The 27,979-nt window shown below is 41.0% G+C and overlaps 1 long non-coding RNA gene across 8 annotated transcripts; it reads left to right on the top strand.

Moving 5' to 3' along the window:
- The first annotated feature begins 21 nt into the window (after window positions 1-21).
- LOC122459366 lies at window positions 22-27,591 on the top strand. Of its 8 annotated transcripts, none has more exons than XR_006280005.1 (5): window positions 55-89; window positions 13,211-13,293; window positions 20,395-20,547; window positions 25,229-25,333; window positions 25,879-27,591. It is a non-coding gene; the product is annotated as an uncharacterized LOC122459366 (long non-coding RNA). The 8 variants fall into 8 exon arrangements; XR_006280003.1 differs by having other exon boundaries at window positions 57-89; window positions 13,211-13,340; XR_006280004.1 differs by lacking the exons at window positions 55-89; window positions 13,211-13,293 and adding exons at window positions 1,964-1,974; window positions 6,807-8,087.
- The last annotated feature ends 388 nt before the right edge of the window (window positions 27,592-27,979 follow it).

Genomic DNA, 27,979 nt, shown 5'->3' with positions numbered 1-27,979 from the left:
TGTTCAATGTGCTAGCCACGCCCCTCCCTTCCCCCACCGCGTCGCGGGGCGGGAGGCCCCCGGGCGGAGACTCAGCGCGCGGGCACGCGGTAACAGGAACGAGGCGGGGTCGGGCTGCAGCCGCTGCGCCCCCACGCGCTGAGCGGCGCCCGGACGGAGCCCCCGAGGGACACGCCCCTTACAGGCTCGTGCGCCGCCCTGCCTAGGCCCGGCGTCACCTCTGACTGCGGGGCGCGCGGGCGGGTCTGGATTGGCTGGGGTGTCCGTGATTCCGCAGCCGTGGAGTGGGGGGCGGCGGAGGCGCCCACGCGATAATTGTTCAATGACCGGACTTACGGAGATTCAAAAAATTAAAACTTCATAACCATTAAAACACGTAGCGTCAGTGTCATGTTAAAATACGCGAAGTAAATATCCTTAAATCAAACTAATAAATTCTCAATACATTTTCTCTTACTTTGCTGATCCATAAATTTTTGTTACCATCAATGGAAATACTGCGTAGTCGGGTTGTGTGTATGGTGAAATCAGTATTTACTAAGATTTACCAATAAAAGCAGATTCCCCCCCCCCCACCCCAGTCTAACGGATTTATTTGGGCATAAGCTTCTGTGAGTAAAAAACCCACTTCTTAGATCTGAAGACTTTAAGGTGCCACCAGACTCCTTGTTGTTTTTGTGGATACAGGGTAACACTGTGATACCAAGTCTATCTGTTTTCATATCTGCAAAGCAATGGATTAACTTTTTAAACTGTTCTGTTTTAGGAATAATAACTACTTTTCCAGGTTTCAGAGTAGCAGCCGCGTTAGTGTGTATTCGGAAAAAGAGGACTTGTGGCACCTTAGAGACTAACAAATTTATTTGAGCATAAGCTTTCCTGAGCTACAGCTCACTTCATCGGATGCATTGTACTAATTATGTTTTCAGCATTTCTATTGTTCGTTTGTTTTTTGGGGGTTTTGTTTTGTGTTTGCATTTAGTAGGTCATAAGAAGAGGAGGAGATAGGGCAGTACCAAGAGGCACTCATTGTCCTCTAATTTAATTATAAATGAATTAAGCCCCAAAATGATAAAGGATTTGCAGAAGTGTTATGGCATGTAACATTCTGTACTTTGGAAAACTGCTAACAATAGCTTCAGGTTGTATCCTAGAAAATCATAGTTCCAAGAATATATTCCCCTTTCATATCTGCAAATGAGTTTTCCCTCTTACCTCAGGAAACAACCTGAACAATTCCAAGATAGCCATGAGAAGATATCATAGCATGTTTGAATCTTAAAATGGGATGAAATGGGTACTCTGAGAAATGTGAGCACTAAAATCCCTACAGTTACATTTTTTGACAAAGTCTTGGGAATCTGGTTTTGGATAATTAAATCATGAGAGAAGTCAGGAAAATAGATGTTTATTTTTAAATATTGTAATGCTGTGCCTATTTCTTAGTGCACATAAATCAGTCTGATTCAAAATGAAATCTATCCAGAACACATCACCAGATAAAGCAATCAATCAGGCTTCAGAACAGATCTGTGATCTGCCAAAAAGCATTAGATTTAGCATGTCTGTTCCTTACTGATTTTGTCTTTTTTCCATATGAGAGATGTTATATTTTCATATGTTAAAGCAAAGATTTGGGTGTCAGGACACTTGGGTCCATCACTGACTTGTTGCTGTGACCTTGGGAAAATGAGTAAATCCCCAATCCCACATATGCTTATGTACATGCTTACATTTAAGCACGTGAAGAGTCCCGCTGAAGACAGGTCTGTTCACTTACTTGAAGTTAAGCATATGCGTGTTTGTATGATCAGAGCTTTAACCTTTCTGAGTCTATTCCATCTATAAAATAGGAATACTTTCCCTACAGGTGTTGAAGCTTTATATTTTGATATCTAGGGGTAAAATGGCCATTATTATAATTACAAAATCTGATGATTTTCTGTGCTGCTTCAAGAGTTAGTACTTTACATGGTATTTACATTATTTCTTCAGGTATACATCAGTATCATTAATGCTTTGTCACTCCTTCATTTAGTCATAATTTCATTCACCTTCTGCAGTGCTCCCCCCATCTACCTGTCAGTTAGTTACTATTTTCATGCCTCTTGCTTCTCCACAAAATCTTTAGAAATCCAACTGTTCCACAAAATTTTATAAATGTTGGTATAAATTTATAAAAGGTATAAAACGTCTGTGTTGAGTTTAATGTTTATATCATGTTGTTTTGTTCCTTCTTGTGATGTTAGATTTTAAGACCTTCATGGCAGGATTTGTGCTTTTAGATTTAACTCCATTTGTTGTAAAACCCACTGTACACTTACACCACTGTATGAAAGTAATCAGTGTTGGAGGAACTGGGGATTCTTAATTAACTTGTTCACTCTCTGCTGGCTCCTAAACAGTGCCTTCAGCTGTACTGTGCCAGGTTCTGAGTATTCTCAATTGCCACTGGTTTCTGTTTGCAGTGTTGTGGTAGTCATGCTGGTCCCTAGATATGAGAGAGGGAAGGGGGAGGTAATATTTATTTGATCAACTTCTGTTGGAAGAGACAAACTTTTGAGCTTCACAGAGCTATTTGCCAACAGGTGATAGGATAATTTTTGTCTCTTCATTTTTCTGTCTGAGTTCATTTGACAGCATAGTGATTGTCTGGTTTCACCCACATAGTTGTTGGGGCATTTGATGTTCTGGATGAGTACACCACCTGTTGTGATAGGCATGGGTAGGACTCCTGGATCTTGAAAGGTGTGTTATGAGGAGTATTGATCATCTTAGCAGTGGAGATATGTTTGCAAGTTTTGCATCTGTTACAGCAGCATCTGGTGCTGCTTTGAGTTAGCATGTCCTGCTCTGTGAAGAGCTTTTTCTGATTATGAGATTGGGGGGTTGTTTGAAGGCCAGAAGAGGAGGTTTGGGAAAGATTTCTTTCGGGATGTGGTCCCCATCAAGTATGGATTGTGATTGTGTGATGATACCCTGTATGGGTTCCAGAGTGGGGTTGATGACAACTAGGGCTGTGCGGTCAGTGGGGTTTTTTTTGTCAGGTGGGCATGTCTATATTGAAGGAGGTTCTCTCTGGGTATTTGTGGCCCATTCCATTACGCAGTCTGTTTCTTTGGTGAGGCATTCTTTTTTGGTTAGGCAATTTTATCTTAAGGTGTATATCCAGGACTTTCTCCTCTCGATATATTCTGTGATATCTGAGAATAACAGGTGTCTATAGATAAGATTTTTTTGGTGTGTCTGAGGTGGTTACTGGCTCTATTGAGGTAAGTGTGGTAATCCATGGGTTATTGTATATAGTTCATGATGCTGGCAGATGAGGGTCATGCCAGAGTGCATTCAGGCCAATTCACTTGTGTATTGGTATAGATCAAAGTGGTTGTTGAAGGTAAAAGAGCATATTTGGTTTTAGACTTCATAAAACTAATGGAATGTTAATTGAACAGTTGAATGGCCATACTGGGTAAGACCAAACATCCATCTAGCCCTGTATCCTGTCTTCCAACAATGGCCAATGCCAGGTGCTTAGAGGGAATGAACAGAACAGGTAATCATCAAATGATCCATTCCCTGTCGCTTATTCCCAGCTTTTGGAAAACAGAGGCTACAGACACTATCCCTGCCCATCTTGGCTAATAACCATTGATGGACCTATCCTCCATGAATTCATCTAGTTCTTTTTTGAACCCTGTTATAATCTTGGCCTTCAAAACATCCTCTAGCAAGGTTGACTGTGTGTTGTGTGAAGAAATACTTCCTTTTGTTTGTTTTAAACCTGCTACCTATTAATTTCATTTGGTGACCCCTAGTTCTTGTGTTATGAGGAGGAATAAATAACACTTCCTTCTTTACTTTCTCCACGCCAATCATGATTTTATAGACCTTTATTATATCCCCTCTTAGTCATCTCTTTTCCAAGCTGAAAAGTCCCAGTCTTATTAATCTCTTCTCATACGGAAACCGTTCCATACCCCTAATAATTTTTGTTGCCTTTTTCTGAACCTTTTCCAATTCCAATATATCTTTTTTTGAGATGGGCCGACCACATTTACAGGCATTATTCAAGATGTGGGGGTACCATGGATTTATATAGAGGCAATATGATATTTTCTGTCTTCTTATCTATCCCTTTCTTAAAGATTCCCAACATTTTGTTCGCTTTTTTGACTGCCGCTGTATATTGAGTGGATGTTTTCAGAGAACTATCCACAATGACCCCAAGATCTTTCTTGATGGTAACAGCTAATTTAGACCCCATCATTTTTATATGTATAGTTGGGATTATGTTTTCCAAAGTGCATTACTTTGCATTTATCAACATTGAATTTCATCTGCCATTTTGTTGCCCAGTCACAGAGTTTTGAGAGATCTTTTTGTAGCTCTTCGCAGTCTGCATGGGATTTAAGTATATTGAGTAGTTTTGTATCATCTGCAAATTTTGCCACCTCACTGTTTATCCCATTTTCCAGATCATTTATGAATATGTTGAATAGACTGGTCCCAGGACAGACCCCTGAGGGACACCACTGTTTACCTGTCTCCATTCTGAAAACTGACTATTTATTCCTACCCTTTGTTTCCTATCTTTTAACCAGTTACCAATCCATAAGAGGACCTTCCCTGTTACCCCATGACCGCTTACGTTGCATAAGAGCCTTTGGTGAAGAACCTTGTCAAAGGCTTTCAGAAAATCTAAGAACGCTATATCCATTGGATCCCCCTTGTCCCGATGCTTGTTGACCCCCTCAAGGAACTCTAATAGATTGGTGAGGCGTGATTTCCCTTTACAAAAACCATGTTGACTCTTCCCCAACAAATTATGTTAATCTATGTGTCTGACAATTTTGTTCTTTACAGATTTGTCACCTAAAAAAAATGGCACAGGTTTGGGAATCTCCCTCACATCCTCAGCCATGAAGACCGATGCAAAGAATTCATTTACTTTCTCCGCAATGGCCTTATCATCCTTGAGTGCTCCTTTAGCATCATGATCGTCCAGTGGCCCCACTGGTTATTTAGCAGGCTTCCTGTTTCAATTTTTTTGCTATTTTATTGAGCCTTTGGCTAGCTGTTCTTCAGATTCTTTTTTGGCCTTCCTAATTATATTTTTACACTTCATTTGCCAGAGTTTGTTCCTTTCTATTTTCCTCACTAGGATTTAACTTCCACTTTTTAAAGGATGCCGTTTTGCCTCTCACTGCTTCTTTAACTTTGTTGTTTAGCCATGGTGGCTCTTTTTTGTTCTCTTACTATGTTTTTTAATTTGGGATATACATTTAAGTTGAGCCTCTATTGTGGTGTCTTTACAAAGTTTCCATGCAGCTTGCAGGGATTTCACGTTTGGCACTATACCTTTTAATTTCTGTTTAACTAACTTCCTAATTTTTGTGTAGTCCCTCTTTCTGAAATTAAATGCTACAGTGTTGGGCTGCTGCAGTGTTTTCCCTGCCACAGGGATGTTAAATTTAATTATATTTTGGTCACTGTTACCAAGCGGTCCAGCTATGTTCACCTCTTGGACCAGATCCCGTGTTCCATTTAGGACCAAATCAAGAATTACCTCTCCTCTTGTGGGTTCCGGGACAAGCTGCTCCAAGAAGCAGTCATTTAAGCTGTCAAGAAACTTTATCTCTGCATTCTGTCCTGAGAGGACATGTACCCAGTCAATATGGGGATAGTTGAAATCCCCCATTATTATTGAGGTTTTTTTTTATTTTAATAGCCTCTCTAATCTCTGTAAGCATTTCACAGTCACTATCACCCTCCTGGTCAGGTGGTCGGTAATATATCCCTACTGCTATATTCTTATTATTAGAGCATGGAATTACTATCCATAGAGATTCATGTAAGACTTCTATTTCATTTGATTCTACGCTTTCTTTCACATATAGTCCCACTCCCCCACCAGTACAACCTGTTCTGTCCTTCCAATATATTTTGTACCTTGGTATTACTATGTTCCATTGATTATCCTCATTCCACCAAATTTCTGTGATGCCTATTATATCAATATCCTCATTTAATATAAGGACCTCTATCTAGTTCAGTCACATTATTTAGACTTCTGGCATTGGTATATAAGCACTTTAAAAGCTTGTTACTTTTTAGCTGTCTGCGATTACATGATGTAATTGAATGGGACTTTTTTTCATTTGACTGTTTCTCATCAGATCCTACCTGTATTTTATCATCTTCCATTCTCTCCTTCTTAATAGGACATAGAGAATCTCTTTTAATAGATCCTCCCCTAAGGGATATTTCTATCCAAACCGCGTGCTCCTCGGCACCTCTCAGCTTTCTCCTAGTCCTTCGTTTAAAAACTGCTCAATGACCTTTTTAATTTTAAGTGCCAGCAATCTGGTTCCATTTGGGTTTAGGTGGAGGCCATCCTTCCTGTATAGGGTACCCCTTTCCCAAAAGTTTCCCCAGTTCCTAATAAATCTAAACCCTTCCTCCCTACACCATTGTCTCATCCATGCATTGAAACCCTGCAGTTCTGCCTGTCTAACTGCATTGCATTGTTTTCATTTATCTATATCCTGTTATAATGCACCAGCAAACATTTACATTGTGTATATCCCTATATCTAATAACCCATAAAAGAAACCTTGTAGAATGCTAATGAAGAACTTTAACAGAAAAGGTACCTCCCTGGGACTTAGGTATAGAATCTTCCTCTCCCGGATAGCAGTGATCAGGTGCAGAGTAAAGACAAAAGGGTTGCTCGCCACTGTGGAAGGTGACTCTATATTTTTTATAGAGCAGCTGAAATAACATGTATTATATATTTCTGAATAAAGGCAAATATAAATATTCAGTTTGTTCAAATGCTATCAGATGAACATTAATTTCACATTCAAAAAGCAGTTTAGGTCTACCATCAACCTTACAGTAGTTTAGCTTTGCTGTATGAGGGATCAATTAGAACAATTTACTTATTGTATTAAAACCAGAGCACAAATAGTGTGTAATTTACCCTGGCTCACTGTAGAAAAGCACAACAATCAGTGTTGCTTATTTTGGGAATCCATTTTTTAGCATACAGAGTTTCTTTGCTCTGCGAATATTTGTCATAACTTTATCCATGCATCTGCAGTGATCTTAAAATAGCATTAGGGAACTTAGAAGAAAGAAAATTGAAGTTTAAAAAATCCCTTGTTACCAGGTTAATGTAATAATTTTATTCATAAATTGAAAGTTTGTGATCTGATGGGTAGTAGAATTATAATAAAAATATGTTTGTCTCCTTTATTAGTGATTTAGCAGTGCCTATAAATAAAGATAATTGAAAAGGTAATAGGCTGCTGTGAGGTTTAAATTAGTATCTGTTTTAATTGTGGAACTAATCTTCCTTTAAGGTGAATAATTTATGTTTTGTATAAATAGTAATTTCATTCAAAATCAGAAACAATGTTAGTATAGTTTAGATTGATACTGAGAGCCATATTATAGAGAACCCTGTTAACTGGAGTCAGATAAAGGTATTGTACATTCAGTGAAACATGATATACTTTGGATTAACCACACTGATCCAACTTAGATTTGGAGTAATTTAGTGTCATGGTAATGTCTCAAAATCAAGTTAGGAAAAATGCATTATTGTTCCTCTCTGGGGCATTGTGCCAACATCAGCAAGCATTACAACTCTGGTTCTTTGTGTTTAAAACAGATTTAATCACTGTAGCATCAAATACAAAAACAGTGTTTTACTAAGAACATTTTTGTTTTCCCTTCTTGTTAAAGAAGTGAAGTATAAAATTAATGAAATCTGATTTACTATTAAGTATTGTTTGCATGTAGCTCTTGTTAAAAACTAGTGAATCCATTTTGAACTCCATAGTCCTTTCGTTTTAGTATTAGGTTGGGAAATGGATGTAAAAAGGTAACTCCACAGACTTCCTCATGTCATTTTCCGTAAAATGAGAATGTGATACCACCGTATTTTTATATATTATCTGATACAAAAAAATTTCACATGGAGCCATAGATATCAAGGTTGGAAGGGGTGCTGAGGTTGCTACTAAATAGGAGGGGTGCCTTACAAAATCTTCCTTGCCCAGAGGAAGTAGTTTTTTGGACAGGTAAGTGAAATGCAATTCACTTCTTCATTATCATAATTCTGGTTACGTGTGGACTAGTAAATATTGTACCTGCACTGGTAAATGTTCATGACAATGTGGCAAAACTGCAATTATGCTTAATGAAATTTACCTAAAAATAACATTCAAAGTCACCTGCTTCTTCACTGGTTCTTAAGCTGGATGATTTGTCTTTCTGTCCCACTCACTTTCCTCTTTCGTTTTAGCATGAAAAAAGCAGCCACAATAAACCAGAAGCACAGCTGAAACATGAGATTTACAAACTAGTTCATTTTTTAAAATGTTGCTTGGGATTTTTAAAGAAATAACTATGTACACTGTTTTAGGTAGAAATTTCCTTTAAGCTATCTTCATTTGCACACCTTTGCAGAAAAAAAATCTATAGGATTTAATAAAAATGTATATCCCTGGTATGGAATTTTATAAAATGGTTTAAAAGAATTATAGAAAAATAAATATTTCTCTCTTACATTCTGTATATATCTAGAGTAATTTCTATATATCTAACCCTACTGATTTCATCCCTGCTAAATACTATAGGAATTTTTCATAGGACATGCATTAAAATAATTATTTAACACTAACAGCAGCATTAGCACATTGTGATTAGAATTGTCAGATAAATGCATAGGTCAAATAGAGCTTCAGGAGCTCTTCCCTACTGGAAATAGAAAGTGAATAAATAATGCAAAAAATAGGTCTTTAGTAGAAAGTGCATTCCTTTTTGGAGATGATGACAAATCTACTCTGAAGAAACTGTGAACTGGAAAAAATATCATTGTATATACTTATGATTTTGGTATTTTGAATGAATAAATGTATAAACAATTGTGTTGGATAACTGATTTTTTTTAAAATGAGATTTTTTTTATTTAAATTGATTTTTTTATTTTGTTATTTAAATTATAATTTCTTTTAAAAAAATCTGTTTAAAATGAAATCTGAATTTAATACAAAATATTTTAAGGCCTAAACTTATTGTAATCTGTTAAAACAATTTAAATAAAAAATAAATATGCTGAATCCATGAGCCTCTAGCAAGAATCGGAGGAAAACATCTAACTTTTGAGGTCAATCTTTATAAATGTGATATAAGAGGTCATGCATTATTAAGGGCTTGTTTTGTTTAATAAAAATAAATTTTATTTTTTGTTTGTTTAAATTCTAATTAGAATCTTAATGCATCTTGACACAAATCGTGAGCAAAAAGTTACTTATCTAGTAAATAAGCATATCATTAAGCATTCTCTAACATATTAAAAATATTCAATAAGAATCTGAAAATATTAAGCTTTATATAATTGCTTAAATAAATTTGTATAGTTATAGTGTACCCCTGTAGGCACCAAAAAGATGTGCCAAATCTAGTGTAAAGGCTCTATTTAGTTATAAATCAATGTATTTTTAATGGTTATATCAACCAGTGTGAAATGCTCCTTTTTTTTAGAAAACAACTGTAGTACAAATGGAAAAGTTGATTAAAATCAATGGTTTAAACTGAAGCTTTCCAGTTGATGATTTAAATCGCTGATTTAAATTACCTTGATTTAAATCAATCCACCCTGTAATGGACTCAGTCTTTCCATATCATTATTATTATTATTGAACTGTCATTGCAACTCTGACATGAGTAGTCCTATTGAAGTCAAAAGAATAACTTGCGTGACCAAGCATATTGATAATGGCAATTCCTCAGATTACTAGCTCCACTAATATAATGCATTTTTGTAAAACAAAGTTATTGCAAAATATAAATTATGTAAATAATATTCTTTAGTTACCAAAACCCTGTTAGATTAAAAGTGTGACCCCACTTTACAACTGAAAATCTCGTGCCAAAATTCAAAGTTGGGGCAATGTTGTATGTTAATCCTGTTAATTTCAATAAGTTTGCTCAAGTGTCAGAGCAAAACTTGTTCTTAAAAGTCTATATGAAAATAAAATTTTACCACTCAGAGGAAACATAAGTATTTAAAAAAAACCAAAACTTTGAAGAAACCAAAATATATGCACACAACCCTTCTGCTTCTGTGCCAGGCAGTTTGAGTAGTAAAAATTCTTCCCAGACCTTTGAATATTTCTGTTGGCATCAAGGATGACACTGGTGCATAGACAAGTAACTAAAAGGTAGACGCTTTGACTCCCAAGGTGCTAGAAATGCAGCAAAATCTAATGCCTGCCAAACAGAGAATGACAACAGGAGTAAGGGGAAAAAAATATTTTCAAGACTGGAAGGAACTGTACACAGTCGAGTGAGAGAGTAACACAAAAATAGCTGATCGTATTCTGCTACTTTTAAGAAATGGTTGATTTCTAATTGTTGAAGGTAGTCAAAGCTAGTCCTAAGAATATAAAATAGTGTGGTCACAGGTGGTACCCCCTTGCCTCTGGCACCAAAGTGATGGTCTGGGAGGGGGGTAAACTAAGTTTCTCTGTTTTAAATCGGATGAACATGGAAAGACCAAGAGAGCGGCAGTCATCTCCTGGGAGAACAGGTGGATAGTGGGAACCACTTAATGATGGGAGGAGAGGAAAGAGAGATTGATAAAATCTGGTTTTCACATGCAATTATTTAACTTAATCTAAAATCTGATTAAGAAGGGTACTGGATGCAAGTTTTATAAGAGTAGCTGGTAGCCCCACCTCACCTATTTTAAAGGTTGCTCTACACCAGCGGTTCTCAACCAGGGGTCTGCGGCCCACTGGGGATCCATGAGTCCTTTCAAGGGGGCCGCGGGTCCCTGCAGCTGAAACACAGAGCCCAAACCCTAGCATCCTTCAGGGAGCTGAAGCCCTGATCCCTCGTGCCCCCTGCAGGGCTGAAGCTGGGAGGCGTGGGCCTGAATCCCCAATCCCTGGAATCCCTTGCGAGACTGAAGCCCTGATCCCCAGTGCCCCATCTAGCGCTCCCCATGTGGCTGAATGCAGGAGGCATGGGGCTGAATCCCCAAGCTCTGATGCTCCCTGTGGGGCAGAAGCCCTGAGCAGAGTTGGGGACATGGAGGGAATTCCCCCCCAAAACTGCAGTGCAAAAGCATAGCAGTCCCGGGGGCAGCTCCACACCTCCCCCTATCTTCTCTCCCCGCCCCCTGGCCAGGTCAGAGGTGGGAAGCGGGATCCAGACAGTGCAGGGCAGCTGCTGCTCTGGCTGGTGCCTTGCAGCAGGCAGCAGCAGCGTTCCCTTCTCTTCTGCTAGTGACCCACATTGAAGCTGTTCCTCAGCTCCCAGCCCCCTTTGCTCCCACAGAGGCAGCGTAAGAGGCCCCCGGGTGGAGAGGCCCAGCTCCATAGCTGGCAGAGCCCTTGGGGAACTGGGATTGCAGGAGAGTCCTCCCAGCTCACAGCCCCTAGCCATCCCCTCCAAGCACCCACAACCACCCCGTGTGCACAAAGCCCCAGCTACCCCATGACTGCACCTTGAGCTACCCCCGTCTGCACAGAGCTCCTAGCTACCCCCTCCCTGCACCCTAAACTGTTTTCAAACTTTTTGAGCTAAGCCCCCCCACCTTTGAGTTATAATTTTTGGTTGTGTGCCCCCAACTTACCCAGACAGGCTTGGTGGCCTGCTGAAGTGAGTCAGGGTGTGCAGGTGGCACTCCCTCCCCAGACCCTGCTATATGGAGGTGGCTTGAGCCCTGCTGGCCCCAGACCCCCCAAACTAGAAGTCAAACTACGTCTATACACAAGGTCCCTGCCCAGAGGCCCCGCTCTCCCCACTAGGCCCTGGAGTTTTTATAGCATGGTGAGGGGGGCCGCAGAGGAAATAGGTTGAGAACCCCTGCTCTAGAACACACTTCCCTCCTGGAGTGGAACCCAAGATTCCAGAGACTGACCATTCCTCTGCTGCCAGCAAATTCTGTAACCCCTCTGGGCAAAGTGTGTGTCTCATTCCCTGTCCAGTGCAGGGCTACAGAGAAGGTAACAGCCCACTACTCATGCTATTGGTTACTCTGTAAACTCAAGTGGCAGAGGTCTGTATAGTGGAGCTACCTCCCTTGCTGATGATGCATGTGGATGTTGATGTGATCCCCACTTGTTGGATTTTTATTTTTTCAGTTTGATATTTTTAAAAAAGTCAAGGAAGTTACACACAAAAAATACTGTATGTTAAAAGAACATTATTAAGGTTACAAAGTCAAGCACTGAAAAGTTAGGAAATTAAGAATTAAGGCTGCATGTGTAACCTTAAGTTGTCTCCATTGTGTGTGTGAGCTATGATATGGTCTTTCCACGATTACATACAATTTTTTTCACAGGACCCCTGGTTCAGTCAGTGCAAAGGATAGGCCCCTGCTCTGGGGATGAATCAGGGTTGTATAATAAAGAAGACAGTTGTCTGAAGGACCCTTGTTTTGTTTTTTACAGAAGTTAGAATGTGTGTAGTGAATGAGGCTGGAAACTGCAGGAAGAGAAAGAATGATCTTATGCAGGGGTGGCTAACCTGAGCCTGAGAAGGAGCCAGAATTTACCAATGTACATTGCCAAAGAGCCACAGTAATACATCAGTAGCCCCCCATCAGCTCCCCGCCACCCGGTCCCAGCGCCGCCCCCTCCCTCTCCACATCTCCCAATCAGCTGTTTCATGGCATGCAGAAGCCTGTGGGGGGAGCAGGGGAGGAACAAGGGAACAGCAGGCTCAGGGGAGGGGGCGGGAAGGGGTGGAGTGGCGGCAGGGCCTGTGGCAAAGCCAGCGGTTGAGCAATGAGCATCCCCCTGCACATTGGGAAGTTGGTGCCTGTAGTTCCAGCCCCGGAGTCGGTGCCTATACAAGGAGCCACATATTAACTTCTGAAGAGCCACAGGTTGGCCACTCCTGATCTTATGGTTAAGGCAGGGACTTCTCCGAAGATTGTCCCTTTGCCCGCAGCTGATGACTTCAGGAAAAGTCTGGCCCTGGTATTACAAACCTTTTTCACATGTTTAATTTCATACAATGAGGAGTCCCATAAGATGTTTTTAAAATAAATGCATTCACCCTTGGGGAAACAACATAGTGCATTTGTAATCATAATAAGAATAATTTAGATGACTTCAGTGGGACCACTCATGTAAAGTTAAGCATGTGTGTAAGTGTTTCAGGGTAAGCTTCTATCTGATATTTACAGAATGCCTGCTCACTGCACCTCTCCACCAGCTGCCCTCTTCCTGCACCTCTCTGCCACACCAGCCACTCCTTCACTGGCTGACTGTCAGTCACCTGCCTCTCTGCTGTGATCTCTGCTCATCAGTCTCTTAGTAATTTTCAGCTTTTTGCAGGCTGGGCAGAAACACTGCCATATCTCAAGTGATTTCAGCTCTCGGTGATTTTTAGCTCTTAGCAGGCAAGGCAGAAACACAGTCCTACCACAACTGATTTCAGCTCTGATTGAGCATTTATAATAATAAAGAGGCTCATAATGAAGCCTATTTAGCTATTTATTTGAACAGGGGGGAGGGGAAGAAGAATAGATTAAACCAGTCCAGGGAGAATTCTTGGGGGAGAGTCCATATCTCCTGTCTAGGATACCTGTCCCTACCTGCCTTACTTTCACAGAGATGTGGCATTCAACCTTTTCAGCTGATGCTGACCCCCTCATTTGGGACAGGTTAAGCACAGTCCTGCTTCCCAGTATTCATAAATAATGCCAACAAAATTGGTAACAGCATTTCACTACCCCTGCATTTAGTACTAAAGTGATTTGTAACCCAACATCAGCCATTGTTGATCATTTTGAGCAACAGTGCTCTATCTGTGGGATATCTAAGCAGAGTAGGTAGTTCATGCAAATAAAGTTTGCTCCAGAAGTCTCCCCCCCTCCCAGCTAGCTGTCAGGGGAGAATTCATTCAGCCCTGGTCTACACTAGGTGTTGAGGTCGAATTTAGCAGCATTAAATCGATGTAACCCTGCACCCGTCCACATGACGAAGCCCGTTTTCGACTTAAAGGGCTCTTAAAATCGATTTCCTTACTCCACCCCTGACAAGGGGATTAGTGCTGAAATTGGTTTTGCTGGGTCGAATTTGGGGAACTGTGGATGCAATTAGATGGTATTGGCCTCCGGGAGCTATCCCAGAGTGCTCTATTGTGACCGCACTGTACAGCACTCTCAACTCAGATGCACTGACCAGGTAGACAGGAAAAAGCCCGCAAACTTTTGAATTTCAATTTCCTGTTTGGCCAGTGTGGCAAGCTGCAAGTGACCATGCAAAGCTCATCAGCAGAGGTGATCATGCAGAGCGCATCAGCAGAGGTGACCATGATGGAGTCCCAGAATCGCAAAAGAGCTCCAGCATGGACCGAACGGGAGGTACGGGATCTGATCGCTGTATGGGGAGAGGAATCCGTGCTATAAGAACTACGTTCCAGTTTTTGAAATGCCAAAACATTTGTGAAAATCTCCCAGGGCATGAAGGACAGAGGACCCGAAGTAGTACCGCGTGAAACTTAAGGAGCTGAGGCAAGCTTACCGGAAAACCAGAGAGGCCAACAGCCGCTCCAGGTCAAAGCCCCAAACATGCCACTTCTATGATGAGCTGCATGCCATTTTAAGGGGTTCAGCCACCACTACCCCAGCCGTGTTGTTTGACTCCTTCAATGGAGATGGAAGCAACACGGAAGCAGGTTTTGGGGACGAGGAAGACGATAATGATGAGGTTGTAGATAGCTCACAGCAAACAAGTGGAGAAACCGGTTTTCCCGACAGCCAGGAACCGTTTCTCACCCTGGACCTGGAGTCAGTACCCCCCGAACCCACCCAAGGCTGCCTCCCGAGAGGGGACCTCTGGTGAGTGTACCTTTTAAAATACTATACAAGGTTTAAAAGCCAGCATGTTTAATGATTAATTTGCCCTGGCATTTGTGGCTCATATATAGTATGATATACTCCCAAAGCCTTTGCAAAAGGTTTCTGGTGAGAGCAGCCTTATTCCATCCACCATGGCAGGACACTTTACCACTCCAGGCCAGTAGCACGTACTCGGGAATCATTGTTGAACAAAGCATTGCAGTGTATGTTTGCTGGCATTCAAACAACATCTGTTCTTTATCTCTCTGTATTATCCTCAGGAGAGTGATATCATTCATGGTCATCTGGTTGAAATAGGGTGCTTTTCTTAAGGGGACATTCAGGGGGGCCTGTTCCTGCTGGGCTGTTTGCCTATGGCTGAACAGAAATGTTCCCTACTGTTAGCCACGTGGTGGGGGGAGGCAAAATGCAACCTTGTAACGAAAGCACATGTGCTATGTATGTAATGTTAACAGCAAGGTTTACCGTGAAAGAGTGTATCCATTGTTCTATAAAATGTGTCTTTTCAAATACCACTGTCCCTTTTTTTTTCTCCACCGGCTGCATGTGTTTCAAGGAACACAGGCTCTTCTCCTTCCCAGAGGCTAGCGAAGATTAGAAGGCAAAAAAAACGCACTCACAATTAAATGTTCTCTGAGCTCATGCTGTCCTCCCATACTGACAGAGCACAAACGAATGCGTGGAGGCAGACAATGTCACAGTGCAGGAAAGCACAAAATGACCAGGAGGAGAGGTGGCATGCTGAAGAGAGTAAGTGGCAGGCTGAAGAGAGGGCCGAAGCTGAAAGGTGGCGGCAGCATGAGAGGAGGGAGGATTCAATGCTGAGGCTGCTGGAGGATCAAACTAATATGCTCCAGCATATGGTTGAGCTGCAGAAAAGGCAGCAGGAGCACAGACCGCCACTACAGCCCCTGTGTAACCAACCGCCCTCCTCCCCAAGTTCCATAGCCTCCTCACCCAGACGCCCAAGAACGTGGTGGGGGGGCCTCCGGCTACCCAGCCACTCCACCCCAGAGGATTACCCAAGTAACAGAAGGCTGTCATTCAATAAGTTTTAAACTTTTAAAGTACTGTGTGGCCTTGTCCTTCCCTTCTCCACCACCCCTCCTGGGATCTCAGGCTTCTGTTACTGTAGCTTCGGCCCTCTCTTCAGCCCGCCACTTACTCTCTTCATTGTCTGCCTCCACCTATTTGTGTGATGAATTAATAAAGAATGCATGAATGTGAAGCAACAATGACTTTATTGCCTCTGCAAGCGGTGATTGAAGGGAGGTGGGGAGGGTGGTTAGCTTACAGGGAAGTAGAGTGAACCAAGGGGCGGGAGGTTTCATCAAGGAGAAACAAACAGAACTTTCACACTGTAGCCTCGCCAGTCATGAAACTGGTTTTCAAAGCTTCTCTGATGCGCACCGCACCCTCCTGTGCTCTTCTAACTGCCCTGGTGTCTGGCTGTGCGTAACCAGCATCCAGGCGATTTGCCTCAACCTCCCACCCTGTCTCCCCCTTGCTCTCACAGATATTGTGGAGCGCACAGCAAGCAGTAATAACAGTGGGAATATTGGTTTCGCTGAGGTCTAACCAAGTCAGTAAACTGCGCCAGCACACTTTTAAACGTCCAAATGCACATTCTACCACCATTCTGCACTTGCTCAGCCTGTAGTTGAACAGCTCCGGACTACTCTCCAGGCTGCCTATGTATGGCTTCATGAGCCATGGCATTAAGGGGTAGGCTGGGTCCCCAAGGATAACTATAGGCATTTCAACATCCCCAATGGTTATTTTCTGGTCTGGGAAGAAAGTCCCTTCCTGCAGCTTTTGAAACAGACCAGAGTTCCTGAAGATGCGAGCGTCATGTACCTTTCCTGGCCATCCCATGTTGATGTTGGTGAAACGTCCCTTGTGATCCACCAGTGCTTGCAGCATTATTGAAGAGAACCCCTTGCGGTTTATGTACTCACTGGCTTGGTGCTCCGGTGCCAAGATAGGGATGTGGGTTCTGTCTATGGCCCCACCACAGTTAGGGAATCCCATTGCAGCAAAGCCATCCACTATGACCTGCACATTTCCCAGGGTCACTACCCTTGATATCAGCAGATCTTTGATTGCGTTGGCTACTTGCATCACAGCAGCCCCCACAGTAGATTTGCCCACTCCAAATTGATTCCCGACTGACCGGTAGCTGTCTGGTGTTGCAAGCTGCCACAGGGCTATTGCCACTCGCTTCTCAACTGTGAGGGCTGCTCTCATCTTGGTATTCTTGCACCTCAGGGCAGGGGAAAGCAAGTCACAAAGTTCCATGAAAGTTCCCTTACGGCATGCGAAAGTTTCGCGGCCACTGGGAATCATCCCAGACCTGCAACACTATGTGGTCCCACCAGTCTGTGCTTGTTTCCTGGACCCAGAATCAGCATTCCACCACATGAGCCTGCCCCATTAGCACCATGATGCCCACATTGCCAGGGCATGTGCTTTGAGAGAAGTCTGTGTCCATGTCCTCATCACTCTCGTAACTGCGCTGACATCGCCTACTCACCCGGTTTCACTTTGCCAGGTTCTGGTGCTGCATATACTGCTGGATAATACGTGTGGAATTTAATGTGCTCTTAATTGCCAAAGTGAGCTGAGCGGGCTCCATGTTTGCCGTGGTATGGCATCTGCACAGAAAAAAGGCGCAGAACGATTGTCTGCTGTTGCCCTGACGAAGGGAGGGGCGACTGATAACATGGCTTACAGGGAATTAAAATCAACAAAGGGGGTGGCTTTGCGAGAAACTGAATGGCTGCCTCAAGGATAGAACTCAAAACCTCAAGGATAGAACTCAAAACTAGGTTTAGCAGGCCATTGATTTCACAGAGGGAGGGAGGAGAAAATGAATACAAAACAAATCTGGTCTATTTCTTGTTTTGAGCCACTTCATCTATCTTTATACATCTTGCTGGCAGCAGAGTGTGCAGTACGACCGCTAGCCATCGTCACCTCCTGGGTGCTCGGCAGAAGACGGTGCAGTATGACTGCTGGCCATCATCTTCTGCAGGCTGCAGATTAAAAGACAGTGCACTGCCAGTAGGACTCAATTGCCATGAGACAAAACAAGGGAAATGACCTGGCTGAGTCACTCCCATGTTTGCCCAGGCGCCCGGTTAAAAGAGCACCGAGGACTACGTCGATGCCGGCTACCAGTCCTACTGCACTGTCTGCAGCCAAAAGGCAATACACTGCTGCTGTGTAGCAATGCAGTACCATGTCAGCCAGCACCCAGGAGACATACGGTGATGGTTAGCTGAGCGGGCTCCATGCTTGCCGTGGTATGGCGTCTGCACAGGTAACTCAAGAAAAAAGGCACAAAATGATTGTCTGCCCTGCTTTTACGGAGGGAGGGAGGGAACGAGGGCCTGACGATATGTACGCAGAACCACCCGCGACAATGTTTTAGCCCCATCAGGCACTAGGATTTCTACCCAGAATTCAAATGGGCGGTGGAGACTGCAGGAACTGTGGGATAGCTACCCACAGTGCAAAGCTCCGGAAGTCGACGGTTGCCTCGGTACTGTGGACACAGTCTGCCAACTACATGCACTTAGAGCATTTGTGTAGGGAAATACACATTCAACTGTATAAAACCGCTTTCTACAAAACCGACTTCTATAAATTCGACCTAATTTCGTAGTGTAGACATACCCTCAGTTCATTTAGACTACTACATCATGATAGTCAGCAAATCAGAGTTCTGTGGGACCAAAGTGAGTATCTGTGGATTTGAGTTCCAGAGTTTAGGACCCGTTACAGAAACATCTGATATTAAGACCCTTCTCCTATTGACCAAGGACTTGTTAGCTCAGAGAACATTTTCTGATTGCATTTGTGGAAGTGGCACATGGAGAAAGAATTGTTGTTACTGTCAGTAAACATCAGGTATTTCCTTTGAGCTTGAGTTTATTAACTGCTCCTAGCAGTCAGTTGCACTTTTTCACTGAGCAAGTTCCCACCTTTTAAAGTTAGAAGAAACCAAATGCTGTATGACTAATTTAGTACAACAAAGTACAATATGCAGCTTGCAGCACAAAGACCTTAGTACATCTTTTGTTGTTTCCATAGTCTATGTCACTTTAAAATGTTTAATAATTTACCGCAAAAGGCCATTGTGGAATATGAGACCTTTGCAGAATAAAACAGAGCTTAAACCAGCAATTGAAAGAAAACATTCACTTCAGTTCCTTTCAAATCCTGGTCAAATTCCAACTCAGATTAGTACATTTTCCTTACCTATATATTTTCCTTACCTTTAATTTCAGTAGTGTACATAATTATTTACATTCCTTCCATAAAAACACTACTGAATTGGGTTGATGGCACAAAATAACCGTAACCTTCAAGTCCAGAGGTGCCTATGGTGATTCTGTTTATACAAGTTCAAATTTTCAAAGGAACATTAGGCCAGCCTCCAACATACAATTCTGTGAGCACTATGATTTGCACACACAAGTTTGTGCACTCTGTTTTGCACATGCAAATGGTTGAATTTCCTCCTCATCTTTGTGGAAAAGTTCTGTAGAATATAATAGGAATGAAACCAATATACAAATTATTTTATGAACCTATAGAATTTAACACAGATTTGTTAAACATCCTATAAAATCCTATAGAGGAGGAATACATTCTGCACCTTAATTAACCTATAGTTCTATGGTTTAAAAATATAGAGAAAAGTTATCATGTTCATATTAAACTGCACATGATTTTCCAGTAAGGAACATTGTTGATAGTGCATAATCTGTTATCTGCATAAATAAATTATTTTAATGGAAAATTGCATGTGCAATATTAGAGACCCCGTTTTGAAACTCTGGCTGACTTCAGGAAAGCTCTTTGAATTGTTCTGGATGTATGGGTTATGAACAGTATGTCCAGATATTCTGCATTCATCTGTGGGTCTAGTCAGGTGGCCCTCTTTTACTGAACAGACTGGAGACGTGAGATAAGCAACCTGCAAACTGAGAGCATTGTCTTGTCAAAAGACACCCATTACTTATTTGTATACAAGAGTGTCTTCAGGTCAGATTTACTATCACTCAGACTCAAGATCACTTCTTCACATTATTTTGTAAGTTGATTCCCTAAACATTTTTTTCCTCTTATGTTCAGTAGCTCAGTATAAATGCAATCACAATGGGATTAATAAGAATCAGGTGACAGTTTCTTCTAACTATGGCTAGTCCCATTTAAAGGGCTACTTTGTCATTATCTTGCTGAGTACTGTTGCTGTCTTTGAGCAGTCCACTTTCAAACAAGAAAAGAGTTGGAAATCAAAATCAATCTAAGCTTTAAACATTTGATTTGGGAATAATTTTAGATCGAAAATGGTTCTAAACCAGGAACATAGGGAATATTATAACACAGTGTTCTCTATATTGTATTTTTTTTCCACCAGTATTTTAATGAGTAGGGAGGGAGTTAAAAGTTTAAAGGTATTTTTCTGTGTATTTTTGTATTTATTTGAATTGCAGTTATACCTAGAGGCCTCGGTCAGGATCAGAAACCCAGTGAGGTTGGTACTGACAACCACGTGAGGAAAAGATGGAGCCTGCCCCAGAGAGCTTATAATCAAGTATAAAATGGAAAACAAGAGAATACAGTCAGACAGATGTGAGAAGCACAAGGTAACAGTGGGGCAATTATGCATAGCCTACTGGTGTAATTACAGGATCATGGTAATGGTACTACAGCTCTGCCTAATAAGGCACTTCTATTTTAAGATTCTGCTTATAAATTTTAATAAAATAATAATTTTAAGAGTCCTTCCTCATCAAGGTACTAACAAACAAAAACACCACCCCAAAACCCTATAGGGAAAGCATATTCTGAAATCCCATTGACTTCAATGATCAGTAAGCACATGCTTGAAGTTAAACACACGCTGAAGTCCTTAGCTGAATCAGGGCACAATCCTGGGTAATAATAATTGTATCAATAATCAACAGTTATGAGATCATCATCAAATTTGCAATATAAAAGCCAACACATTAAAAAGCATCATTGTAAAGAGTTTTAACGGTGATCGTAATAGTGATTTTTAAAGTGCAAACATTTCTGAAAGAGAACGTAAGTGACTCAAGGATGGGGTCTGAGAGAGCGTCAGCTTTCTGCTTTTGAATAAACTATTCCTTGGACTGAAATTTATGTTTATTCTCAGCCTACAGGAGAAATTTTTTAGAAAAGATTTAAGACAATCCATTCTGCTACATTTCAGTTTTTAAAATGATATTTTTCACTATATTATTATATTCCTTTTTTCCCCTCTTGGGTAACTCAAACATAGTTTTGCTTGAAATATTCAAAACTTGGCCCGTTCATAGTCCCCTGAAGCATGAGTACTGTGCCAAGTTTGGATATATTTGGATTAGAAATGAGTAAAAACTTGCATACTGTGCTTGCCCAGTACATATATTTTACTGATTTATTAAGAACGTGCTGATGCTTAGCTCAAGTTGTACAGTATGCCAAGTCCGTGCAATGAAATACTCAGCTGTTCTTATTTCAGTGATCACATAATCAAGTCTGTGAACCCACAAACATGAGAACATTGAAATAGGTGTGCTAAAAGTTCTGTTTTCTTTTCTTCCCCAACATCCACCCCCTGTTTTATAAGGAAATTAAATACAAAGTTTTATACATACATGTATGTATGGTTATATTGCTAGATTTCCAAAGCAACAGTAACTCAGCCATCTTACACATACATTATAAGGCAGAGAAGTTATTGCCACTTATGGTACAGTAATAGAAAATACAAATGTGCAAGAGGACACAGTTTTTGTTTCTAACTGCATGCATGTCAGTTCTCAGCTGTAAAACTGATTAATCTAGATTCCAGCAATCAGTTATAATCTCTACGTGGCCATAAAACATCCTTTCTCCTCATCATTACTACTCCAGACCCCTTTTTTGGAATTTTGATTACACTTCATTGAACAGATTTTATTTTCCAAGGGATAGGGCAATCATCAAGATGGATTAGATTTATATACAAATCCATTCAGATTGTAAGTGTCTGGGTACAATGAATCTCATTCCCAGCATCAATAAACTGGTGAAATTCACCTCTATGTAGAGAATAAACATATTTTTTTGTGGCTTAAATAGTACATTGATAGGCCTTTGGAGCGCTGCATCCATGCACAGAGTTGAATTCCATTCAAAATGAGTAGAAAGACTATCAATTTAAACAAACTTAACCTCCTTTTTGAAGTATGGTAATATCATTAAATATTCAGAACTGGAAAAATAAACCAAAACTTTATACAGGTGAACCCCACTTATCTCAAAGTCTCAAAGGACATGCAAAATCAGGGACAACTGGAAGCTTCAGCCCTGCAGAGTCCTCCTGTGGAGCCTTACTGCTGCAAATCTTAGAAGCTCTTAGCTTAACCTACACCTTATGGAATTTAATGGTTTAAGGAGACTGAAACACAAGGAGATTGTGTTGAGGCACCAATTTGGTTTAACTATTTATTTATTTAGAAAGTATTAACAGGTTTACAAATCCTTGCCATGTAATGATTATTCGTTTATTTCTCATATTTACAACAGTGAGCTTTTGTTTAAAGACAATATATAGGACACAGTAATCAGATCTCTCTGTTTAACAGGGGGTTACCATATTGCAGATTGAGCATCATTACAACACCTATGACATGTCATTTCTAGTGATTTTATTAAATTGAGTGAAATCTCTGACTGCACATGTTTATCAGACCAGAAGGCCCCTGTTCTAATGGAGCTGGTTTTGGGAACAACCCTGCCTTCTCAGGACACACTTTATCTCCTTCGTGCCTTGTGTATTCTTAGCAGCACACGGGTAATTTTGGGAGCCATAACTGATCTTTTGGTTAACCTTGAGTTTTGGTCTACAGTGCAGCTGGGAGTGGGCCTCTTAGCTTGGGTAGACAGACTTGTGCAAACATCACTTTAGCTAGTGCGCTAAAAATAGAGGTGTGGATATTGCCGCATGGCTGGGAGCTCGGGCTAGCCACCCAAACTCGGACCAGCCACCCAAGCTCAGACCCAGGGGTTCAGGAAGGCTTGGACACAGGTGGCTAACCCAAGTCATTGCCCATGCAGCAATGTCCACACTGCTATTTTTAGCATGCTACCTCCAGCAAAACTAGAATGAGTCTGTCTACCTGGCTCTAATAGACAGACATACGCTTAGTTAACTGGAGTGGTTAAATGCAGTTTACGTGTATATCTCTAACTCAGCATGACTGGCACTGCAGTTCCTTGTGGTCTCTCTTTCAGAGCCTGGCACCCTGCTCCTATCATCAGTGATAAGACTGCACAACTCTTCACTCTCTCCATCTTAACCCAACCTGGCAGAAGAGCAGTAGCCATTAGCAATGTTATTGTAGCAAGGAAGAATTTAGGCTACATATGTAGAATCCACATATCACTTAAAAAGGGATGACATGGAGATCAGCAATTTACATGTTTGGGGGAAGTTAGGGGTGCTGGAACAATTTTTATAGTGGAGGTGCTGAGAGCCATTGAACCAAACTGTGAACTGTGTATATAATTGAATCCACTTCAAGACAGGGTATGGCAGCACCCCTAGTTTCAGCACCTGTGGGGGAAGTCACACCGACAAACAAGGAATGCCAAACTGCCTATCAAGAAATTGGGGAACAAGCCTTGGTACAATAGTTGGTTAGATTGCCTCCCACACTCTGGCATCCCTGTTGTTAGCTGAAGCATACTGTTTCTCCGCAAGACATTATGTTAGCAAGACCTGTTGTGAGATGAAAAGATCATGCCATCACTGGCCTGTCACCTGATCTGTATTCATCACCTGACACAAAACAAGGCTGTGTGGTGTGTGAATTGTGTGAAAACACAATTTTCTCTATCCCTAATTTATAGCATGTTTTTTTTACCATCTCTGTAGTGATTGCGTGTATTAAAACCTTTAAAGCCATAGTTTTAGGATCTTGCAAAATTAAGTTCTACTTTTTCTAAAACAGTACATCCAGACATTCTGCATACATATGTGGAGTTATTCAGTGGGTCACTGGATCTATTGTTTGCTTTATGTCCTGAGGCATTCAAAAGGGTAATCCGTTTTGCTAAAAGAATGTAATTCCAGGTCTTATTTGGCTGATGAGTTGTTAACTTTTTGATTTTTCAGTTAATAAGGTTCTTAGTTAATAAATCAAAATATAAACTACTTAATTATGATAATGGCGACAAACATAATATAGTTAGAAAAGACATAAAGATGGTCAAAAGAAAAGGAGTACTTGTGGCACCTTAGAGACTAACAAATTTATTAGAGTATAAGCTTTCGTGAGCTGTAGCTCACGAAAGCTTATGCTCTAATAAATTTGTTAGTCTCTAAGGTGCCACAAGTACTCCTTTTCTTTTTGCGAATACAGCCTAACACGGCTGCTACTCTGAAACCTATAAAGATGGTCAGTGTCTTAACAAAAATGTAACATGGGATTTTCTAAAGCTCTCAGCATTGGCCTCTCTCTGCTCTCACTGAAGTCAGAGAGAGTTTTCCCATTGACTTCAGTGAGAGCAAAGTTAGGCCAGTGCTGAGCACTTTAAAAAGTCCCACCTATTGAGCCTGATATTCAAGCTGGCCTCATCCAGCCTCTGATTTGGTTGATGCAGTTTTGCACCCACAAATAACAAGGCCCAAATTTTTTCTGTCTGCAGTGAATTTGGGATAAAAATAGTAATAGTTAGGCTAAGTGATTTATGGGTACAAGTAGATGTTTAACTACCAATATCTGGAGTTTACACACAAGTGGAGACCAGCTCTGAAAATCAGCTCCCAACAGTCTTTCACAGGCTAGAGCTGTTTCACCCTAGAGCTGTTTTCAGACAAGTAGAAACTATTTTTGTCCTTTATATAGGGAAGCAAAACTGAATTGTTCAATGGGAGTTTTTCCTGCTTAATAAAGTGTATGTCAGACCAGACCCTTAGTCATATCTGTTAAGCCTGAAGCTAGAGAAATCTGGAGATTTTAGATAAGTGATGCAATGCCTCCTTTGAATATTTTACAAATATGCATTACTTCATTTGCGTATTTAGTCTTTAAATTTTTAATGAGAAAAGTTGTTTGTATTTTCTACTCTTGCTTTCTCTCAATGTTGTCAGTTGCTCTGCTATGGTGGTAGGTCAAGCTATAAAAGTCAATAAAAATAAACAGTTTCACTAGATGTTTACATGGCTTTAAGTCCTAATAAAACAAACCTAAATACAAAATGAGGTAAAACATTTGGCTTTGATTTTAAAAATATGTTTCAGTGACAACACAACCAGTTGCCTCTTTTTTTCAGAAAATCCAGCTGCTATTAAAGGAGAGGAAGTGAGGAGTAGAGCCCTGCAGTGGGGCTAGGATCCTGTGGGTCTTGCAGGACCCACTGCCATAATAATGGGAGCAGGTAAAATGCATTTTGTTGCAGGTGGGATTGGGTGGGCAAAAAAACCAGACTGTGGTAATATGTGGGAAAACACTAAATCTCCTCATCATTTTGTCATAAATAGAATTTCAGCAATGTAAACCAAGTTTTTCTTTTTTTGTTAAGTGTTTTAATACTTAAATTTAAGCAAGGGATATAAAGAGATTTGATGTCTATTATAACTGGAGTTAAAGTAGTTTTTACACTATTAAGCAAGATTTTTTTTATTCTCTGAGTGGAGAATATATATATTAACCAACCTTTTTTGTTTTGTTTTTTGTTTAGTGGCATGGGGGGAATCTCTCTCTTTTGCGGTATCTAAGGTTTTTGCAAGTGGAGTGGAATAAAAATGCAAGAAACAATATGGGAGTGGGTATTGCGGGATGGGATGGGAGTGTGATTAAAAAAAACAGTCCTACACAGGGCTCTAGTGAGGAGTCTTGACATCATAATGAGAGGGACAGGAAATGGACTATCTCAACCACCCCAAGAAGAATGCCTTGTTAACTTTATGAATAATATTACAGGTCCCACAGGAGAAGCATTGATATTCCTGTTTCCTTCATGAGGAGACACTCTCTGCTGGGCTGTTTCAGACCATCTGTCCAGTTCCCAAGAGCTTGAATCATAGACAGCTGGTCATCATGAGGCTCTGCATGGCCAGTGCCAGTGAAGTCCCTGATACACACTGGGGTGGTAGGGCACTCTGCCATCAACAGTCCCCATGGTCTATTCTATGCACTCTGAGCTCTGACAGAAAGTGAATGCAAGATGCTTTATCCATACACTTACCGTCTCTGTGGTCTCAGCTTGTATGTTGGGAATTTCAAACTCCCCATTAGGAGTGAGCAACTGGAATCAGGAACCTCTTGGGGGAATGGGAAGCTTAACAAGTCTGTGACGTTGTGTAAATGATGTTATAATAACCAAATCCTGGTCCCTGTCTTAATCCCGTGTGCAATCGGGGTCAATGCAGGAGACCCCCACATGTTCTCACAGGGATGAATCCTATAACAGTGGATCTGTACAGTTGCAGATCTACTGGCCAAATACTTCCCTCCTTCTGCAGTGCTACAGGGAGAAACACCACATGATGCTGCATCATGGTGTGCAGATAGCACAAGTTCCCCTGTGATCCTCTGCATAGCTAGTCATATGCCCCATCTTCTGCAGCAGACCTGAAGTGATTGTCCTGTATTTAGGGCCTTTGGTGTGTGCAGAGCAGGGTGCAGAATTTGAACCCATGAATGGATGTCTTTTTCTAAAGCCATAGAGTAATTCCCCAGGCTTTCAAGGAGGTCTTCTTTGGAAGTAGATATCACATACAGCCAGATTCTGCCATTCTTACTCACAGTGGAGTAGTACCTTACATTGTGATTAGTCCCATTGAAATCCATGAGACTCCTAGTAGATTAAAGTAGCAGTCAAGGATGGCAGAAATCTCACCTAGAATAATTAGCAATCTCCTCTTTACCTGTTCAACATGATGAATTACTGTGCTTTGTAGCCTTGTTAATTTTATCATGTCTAACGGAGGATGAGTAACTTGGCACCTGAGGTTATAAAGTGTTGACTGCTTTCAATGTCCATTGATATCTTTATTAGATAGAAATTAATACTCTTAACTGTTTTTTAAATACAAGAGTGGTTGAAGAAACATCTTATTTATATAAATCACAATATGAAAGCCTTTTAGAAAATGCAATCAGTTGAAACATTTAATCTCTGTTCACTAGTCCTTGTGTTGAGATTTACATGGGAATCCCTTTGTATCAGCTCCTCAGGAATATTTTAATTTATCAGTACAGTTACTATGTTCTCAATGGCAGGGAAATTATTGGGAGGAGAGGAAGGGGAGGGAAGTGTGTGATACTATGCTGTTAAAAATGTACTACATCACATGAATACTTTTGTAATTCCTTTCTGATTCACATTATCCTATTGGAATTACTTTGATTATTTTATTGCACCTCTGCTGCTACCCTAGAGGTGAGGCTTAGATCCCAGCAGATGTTGCTATTTTACAGCACCCAAAAATGCACTAGGCATGAAAAGAGTTTACATGATCCCATGAGAAAGAATTTACAGTCTGATTATAGACATGATACAATGACCGAAAGTTTTTTTTTTAAAAGGGGAAAAGTAAAATGATGACAAGATTTATACTCTAGTAATAAGATCATGTAATTCCTCAGCTTTTAGTATGTATACATCTTAAAGATTCTGTGAAATGTATAACTTACAAAAAATAAGATAGCTTGTCCAACAAGGAAGCTACAATGCAATGACTCACCTTCATGAGGCCACACCAGGGGAATTGCTCAACCTTGCTTGGAGATACCCTCCAGACATGCCTGGATTTGTGCTCCCCAAGCACATGGACTGAGAGTATAAAACAGACAGAGTGGACACATACTGGGCCTTTCTCCTGCCCCCACCTATGCTGCAAATAATCAAAACACTGAGAAGAAAACAAGACTGTAACACAAGAGATTGGCCCAGGTTTAAGGAACAAACCTGAATATTAAGGACTGCAATATCCAATGGGGTGAGAAAAACTGCTTAATCTAGTTGCTGCCCGTCCTAATAGGGTTGAGAGTTTAGACTGCGTGCTTACATTTTATTTTA

This window comes from Dermochelys coriacea, chromosome 3 (assembly GCF_009764565.3).
Source record: "Dermochelys coriacea isolate rDerCor1 chromosome 3, rDerCor1.pri.v4, whole genome shotgun sequence".
Lineage (NCBI taxonomy): Eukaryota > Metazoa > Chordata > Testudines > Dermochelyidae > Dermochelys > Dermochelys coriacea.
This window is presented reverse-complemented; position numbering and strand designations above follow the sequence as displayed.